The sequence below is a fragment of the Echinops telfairi genome, unplaced genomic scaffold (assembly GCF_000313985.2).
Source record: "Echinops telfairi isolate 266 unplaced genomic scaffold, ASM31398v2 ScPeMD7_18;HRSCAF=68, whole genome shotgun sequence".
Taxonomy (NCBI): Eukaryota; Metazoa; Chordata; class Mammalia; order Afrosoricida; family Tenrecidae; genus Echinops; species Echinops telfairi.
Genome location: NW_022103915.1, coordinates 65,730,512 through 65,737,966, shown reverse-complemented (window position 1 = coordinate 65,737,966; position 7,455 = coordinate 65,730,512).

Below are 7,455 nucleotides of genomic sequence, written 5' to 3'. Positions count from 1 at the left end.
CACCCTGGCCGTACCATCACAAAGCAAGAGACCCGAGAACTCAAAAGGCAAGGCTCACCGAGCCATTTATCTCTCCGCCCTTCAAATAACCTCACATGTGTTTATCGACCAGGTTGGCAAAATAAACTACCTCACTAATTCAAAGTCCTTATGGAATTTAGTTCTATGGGTGTGGATCCTCATAATCATGGGGTCTAGTGAAGTGCTAGGTGCTTCTTGAATCTTTCTGAAAAAAGGAGATTAAACGATTGACCCCTTTTCCCAAGAAATGCCTTACCCAGTTTCCACCATTGCTAGCTCACCTCTCACTGGCTTACTAATTGGCCACATCTCATGAATTTAATTATATTTTCCCAAACTACTCATTAATTTTCAAGTCCCTGTACCGATGGATGTGATCTTGTTAGAGAGTAAGATTTTCTTGTTTTATCCTAATGAGATCTGGCCAGTGTTGGTACAAACCTAAACCAGTCATTCTAAAGTTTAACAAGACCAGATAGATGGGCAGAGGGGGTAAGCCAGCTGACAAGAAGCTCCAGAATTTACTGTGGACAATAGAGACTGAGAGAGAGACTCACAAAAGCAAATGATGCAACCAAGGTGGTGTGGTTAGGAGTTTTAGACTCCAGAGCTATTGGAAAATAGTTTCTATTCTTTAAAACCACCCCTGTGGTCATTTCTGTTATCACAGCACTCGGTTATTAATATAGCACGTGATAGTGAGGATTTGTGTCAACTAGGCTGGACCATCATTCATTGTTAACATTCCAGAATGTGCGCAGCCAATCATTTGTAAGAAGATTAAGGCGGAATTCAGTCACCTGACTCAGCACACAGCTCTGATGAAACTGAAAGAGATTTTCCTCAGGGGTGTGGTCTATATCCACTATTGGTGGAAAAGCTTGCTTGCTGATCAACATTAACCAAGCCTGGGTTATTAAGTTAGTAAAATCTGAGTCGACAGCCTGTTTGCCATCTGATCTGCTCATGTTGGATCCATCATCCTCTACCGCCAGAGGCCTGCAGTGTTTCTGCCAGTCCTGCATCCCCACCCCAGGAAGCAACTCAAGTCAGTCTACAGTTTAACATATGACCCACGGACTTGGAATCTAGCAGGACTGGCTTGCTTGCTCCTATAACTGTGTCATACACACACACACACACAAACACACACACACACACCACTGTTTTCCTTCTCTAGAGGACCCAGTAAAGACACACGGCACATGTTGTTTTGTTCTAGTTGTTGTCCGGTACCGTTGAAACCACCTGTTCTTTTCCAGTATTGGTCTCCATATCCAACGTATGTGGTCCTTAAATCTCACCATCCTCACTTCAAAGGAGCATTCTGGTTATACTACTTCCAAGACAGATTTCTTTCTTCTTTTGGAAGTCTGTGGTACTTTGAATATTCTTTACCAGCACCATAATTCAGATGCATTGATCCTTTCTTGACCCCCTTATGCAATGCCCAGCTTTCACCTGCCTCTGAGGCAATTGCAAATACTATGCTTTGGTTCAGCCACACCTTTGTGTTACTACAAAGTAACACCCTTTCTTTCCAACATTTAAAAAAGGGATGTCTCATGTAGTAAATGTACCCAATGCGATGTGTTGTTTGGTCTATTGACTGCTGCTGCTGCGAGCATTGATGTGGATTGAAGCAACTTGATTGAGAACTCCCGTGTAAGTCGCTTCGCGGTCCTCTTGGCATAGTGCTGTTTTGCCAAGTCTTCATGGTGAAAAAGTGTATACACATCAATAAATGACGCACACCTACGCTTTCTTGTCTCGTCTCTCTCCAGTTCTACTGCTGCAGTACAAACTGCTCTGCCACTCATAAGCCTTCCCTTTTGATCTTCAAAATGTCTTTCTATGTAAAAATGAATAAGTCAATTAATATATATTAAATCTCCCTTATTCACTTAATCTAAACTGCCAGTTCTACTTTTTCCCTAACCTGGAACCAGGGTTTTTTTCTATTAGTGACCTGTAAGTGTTATCGCTTAGGCAGAACCGATTTCACCTTAGTGTCTTACTAGTTGACAATAATATTATTATTTTATAATATAATATTTTAATAGAATGTTCCCAATTACTCTAATTAACCTAACATTTTGCATTTATAATCAAATCCTTATATTTCAGTTAGTGTCCAGACCTAATTTTATCAATAAAGCATGGACTATATAGAGCTGAAAATCCAGTACACACTTACTACTGTTAGTGGAATTTCCCTGATGCACATAAAGCCTAACTCTGCAGTCAGCTGCCCTTGAAGATGAGTTCAGCAAGCTTTGTAGACAGATTTCCTGCCTAAGGGTCTAAGTGAGAATCTAGGGGCTTATCCTTCAAAAATGTTCCCAATCTACTGTCTTCAGAAAAGTAGAGACCTTTTTAACTATGGTGATAGACTGTTTTAGACCATGTTTTATATCTAAAATTCTGACCTTTCTTATCAGTCAATATTTTTTGCCCTGTATTTGTTCTGTTAGATTTCTTCATCTGTTTCTTCAGTTGGGACATTTTAGAATTCTCACAGATTTGGTTTCCAGAAAAATGACAGAATAATTAGAGTGATATGAGATAACTTATAATTATCAAATTGAGCCTATCTTTTGAGTGTTAAATACAACATACATTTACTAAAGTAATGATGACAATTATTACAGTGCAAAATGATATCCAAGTTTCTGCTTGAACCTATTCTATTATTGAAAAGATTCTGTAATTACTTATTCTGTCATTACTTAGTTATGATGTCTCTGGAAAAGAGGTGCATAATTCATAAATAATTGAGGTAGGTATTAAAATATTTCTTCAATGGATGAAATGATACTTAAAATATAAGTTCAGATTCTAGATAAGGGCAACCTTTGATGAGTTACCTGAACTTTGTAACATGCATCACAATTCATGACTGGGTAAAGTTGTAGATGTAGTCAATATACCATGAAACATACTTATTAGAGGTTTCTAATTAGTTTCAATGATTAAAACTAATACATCAGAGGATGTATTATTCTGTTTTATCACTGAATTCTGAAAGATGTATGCTCACCCCAAATCACCTCTTTCTCTGTTTCAAACACTCACTCATCCAGTGACATGTGTCCATTTACAGTAAAGGAAAATAATAGTTATGTAAGGAGGTTGAATGAATATTATTTACTATAGTTTACTTATAAAATCAATTTTTGAGGGCAAATGTAGTGATAAACTACCCAGAATTTATCTCTCCTTCCTGAGATGAGTTAAATCAAAAACAGAAATGAAATATCCATATTAAGGGGTAAAACTATTTGCATTCATTCCAACTATATGGAATTTCACGCAGCTTTGGTGGTGCCGTGGACCCGACATTGGGCTGATTGCCACAAGGTCAGTGTTTAAAACCCACCGGCCATTCTGGGAAGAAGGATGAGATAATCTGCTTCCCCCGCAAATTAGCAGCCTCTGAGACCCTGTATGTCAGAATGGGCTCAGTAGGATGGTTTTCAGAAAACAATAATTCAACTAACCATCAATTTTCCCAATCCCTATCACAGCCAGATTAAATAAGAATATATACATTTTAATGAGTTGTTCTTAAAATGTATTTTTCATTTTTAAAAGTTTTTGAGTGTACTAAACTTTCACTTGAGAACAAAGCGTAAAGTTGCAGAGTGTACTTTTATATACTTGAAGGTTAATTTCTTTCCCTTGTAATTTTCTTTTGCAAGAGGCATTCACAACAATGGGTGCTGCAGTTTATTGATAGTAGTATATTGACAGGGTGCAGCCAGAAATTCAACTGGATTCAGAGGAGGCTGTGGAACAAGGGATTTCATTGTTTATGCTAAATGAATCTCCCCTCAAAGTAGAGAATACAAGAAAGACGTTTACTTGCATTTAATTTATTGTCTGAGCAAATGCATTCAACTCTGTGGATCATAAAGAAGTATGAATAGCTTTGAGAAGAATTGGAATTCCAGAATCCTCCATTATGCTCATGTGGTTGAGCACCAGGAAAGGTGTGTGTCAGGGTTGCTGTGAGTCAGAACCGACTTGGCGGCACACAACAGTTTTCCTCTATGTTATTAAATATTTTAGTTTCACAAATTAAAAAAATGACGATTGAAAAATAAACCATAAACATATACAAGTAAAAATCAATCTCACTTGAAATTATATAACCCAAAAGAGATCATGCATATATTTGAGCAAATATCTTCAAAATGTTTCACTAAGACTATGCGCTATACTTTTATTGACCAATTTATAAATACCAATTTCTATTTTCACGTAAACTCTTCCTGGCCAGCTCAGAGGAAAAGCCTTTCAAGATAGTTTTCTTTTGCTCTCCTCTTGAAAATTCCTCTTCAAATTTTAAATTTTCTTCTCTCTTTCCTTAGTAAGGAATAAAATTAACTACAGATGACGCACATCATGCTCCTAAAATACTTCTTTATCATGAGGTCTTAAATGAGGAAGAAATGCAGCATGCCACACGATTATTTCCAAAAGAATTATTAAAATATCTCACACTTTATATTTTACTGCCTTGTTTTTATGTGAAGATTAAATGTGTTTATTTGGTTCTCAAATATTTATATTTGAGAATATTTATATTTTAACAGGTTGAATTATCTCATCATTATCTACAATATTTTAGGAGTCTGATTTGAAATACCTAACTTAACATCTACTTCATTGCAAGAGGAATTAAGATGGTCAGTCACGTTATGTCGTTCCTTTTATGAATTATTTTTCATTTTAAGAATCACATATCAGGATAAGTAATATAGAGAGATTCTATGTATCCTTTATACAGTTTTCTCCATCTTGAAAACCTTTAGTAAAACACCAATATGGTGAGGTTAGCATTTTTACGGTAAAGATACAAACCACTGACACGGCCACAGTGTCAGTCCGTCTTGCCTGTTCATGCGTCTGTTGTCAGTAGGTACTGCTGGATCAGTTCGGACCACAGCAACCCTGTGCACTGCAACAAAACACCGCCTCCACGTCCTGGGACAGCCTCCTAAGAGTTGCTCCTGTCTGAATGCATTGTTGTAGCCACTCTGCTCATCCACCCCACTGACGGGCTGCTTTCTGATTGCTATTGACGTTTGTCATAGACTGGCCTCTCCTGAACACATGCTCATCTTATACGAGACAACATCTTGCCCTCGGCACTTTGAAAGAACACCGGATGTACTTTCTGTAAAACAGTTTCTGTCTTTCTGAAAGTCCATGATATACTGAATATTCTTCACCAACAACAAAAGTCAAGAGAATCAATTCTTCTTTCATTTTCCTTCTTCCTTATCCAAATTTCACATACTTAGATGAAATTAATAACTTAATTCATTGGTCAAGTATGCTTATTCCTCAGAGTGACATCTTTGTATTTCAAAACTTTAAAGAAGTCCTCGGAGTAGATTTGTCCAATACAATATGTATTTTAATTTTCTTTTGGCTGGTTCTGTAGGCATTGATTTTCAATTCAACTATAGTGCAATTTTTGTTCTATACTCTGTATTATATTCACCTGATTCAGGCAATTTTCACGTTGATGAGAAGGTTTGCCTGGTGATTAGAGTGAATGTAGCATTGTATGGTGAATGTACTTGAAAATAGAGGTCATAAATGCCAAATAGATTCCTGGCGATGCAGTGGCTGCGGTCTGCGCTGCTAACTGCAAGGTCAGCAGTCTGAACCCACAGACGCCTCTGCAGGAGAAAGATGAGGTTTCTATTTCCATGAAAAGTTACTGTCTGAAACCAACAGGGGTAATTCTCCCTCACCCTATAGGGTTGCCATGCATCAGAATTGACTCATTTGCAGTGAATTTTTAGTTTGTAAAGACCAAATAAAGTGTTTTTGTTCCAAATATAAATTTGATAGGCTTTGATTTACTAGGACAGAAAGCTGAGAGATATAACTTACCATAATTTCACTTAGAGACTCTAACCATAAAAAAAAAAAGTGTGCCCAGTTGGTTTCATACCAAGAAAAAAGGGGATATCAACTTCCTTCATGCTTCATGGAGTAAGAAGTATGTTCTAGGATAAATTAAAAAAGAATTATATATTGGATTAATAGTCTTGTATGTGTCAGCTATGGAAGAAGAGATAATTTGTTATTCTACTGTGCTTGCATACAGTTGATATGCGTCAAGTAGGTGAGAAGAACAGAGCATAATGTATTTCAGAAGTCCTCGGGCTGTGGAACACTTCCTTACACTCCTACATGTATTATCAAAGTCATATTTTAAAGAACGTAGATTCTCCAATCAAATGAAATAAATCTTGTACTAGAATGCACTGGCAAAGGGCTAGGTTTATTAGAGACCCCCAAGACGACATTCAGATTTGAGAAAATGCTGGAAGTCATAGGACTCAGACTGATGAAATATAAATTCGGGTTGAAGTTGAAGAAAATTAAAAGATGTCCTTGATGTCATCCCACGTCTTGCCTGATCTTCTGTCATTAGTGTTTAATACATGAAGTCAATTCTTGGTATGGCCTCTAAATTTAGGTGGGACATAGTTAAGGTCATATTTGGGCTTTTCTGAACTTGTTCAAACTCTCTTTAGAGTCAATTTGAACTTGCATGTGAGCACTTGATGAGCTATGACGCAGGCAGCCCCTGGACTTCTCACTGATGAGGTTGACTTTCTTCCTCATGTTTTTCCACAAATGTAGTTGAGTGTATTTTCGTGTTTTTATTTAGTGAAGTTACCTGTGTAATGACCATTTATAGTACTGAAAATATATTTCAATAGAAATTTTTTTTCTTGAAAAATTCTGTTATGAGATCTTTGATATCATTTTAACCATCTAGGCTTAATTTTCGAATTCCTGTCCTTTTTAGTTCACAGCTTTCACATTCAAATTATGAATAATAATCAATGCATCTTGATTGCATGCTCAATTCATTTCAGACTGCCAGAGTTGATAAGTATCTTCAATTTCTTCATCATTGGCAGGTATCTTCATTGATACTTTAATTTTCTTCATCATTGGGGTGTACATTAGGCCTCCCTTGTAAGCATGTGGATATTACTTTATCACGGGCAATGTTGAACTTCAGGATAGATTTTGAAATGTAACTCTTGATGATGATTAATGCAATAAACATTCTTCTTCAATTTTTCATTCCTAGCATAGCAGACTGTGTGATTGTCTGATTCAATACTGGCCAATTCCAATCCATTTGAGCTCATTGATATCCAGGACATCAGTCTTTATTCCATTTAATTTATGGTCCATTCCAGTTTTTCTAGATTGATACTCTACACATTCCAAACTGATTATTAAATTGGATATTTATGACTTCTTTTTCATGTTTAGTCATATTACATCAGCAACTGAAAGTTTTCAAACTTTATTACATCAAGTTCACTAAGTTTGACTCTATTTGATTATGAATTTTCCCAGTTATATTTTAGTGCCTTCCAACCAGAAGCA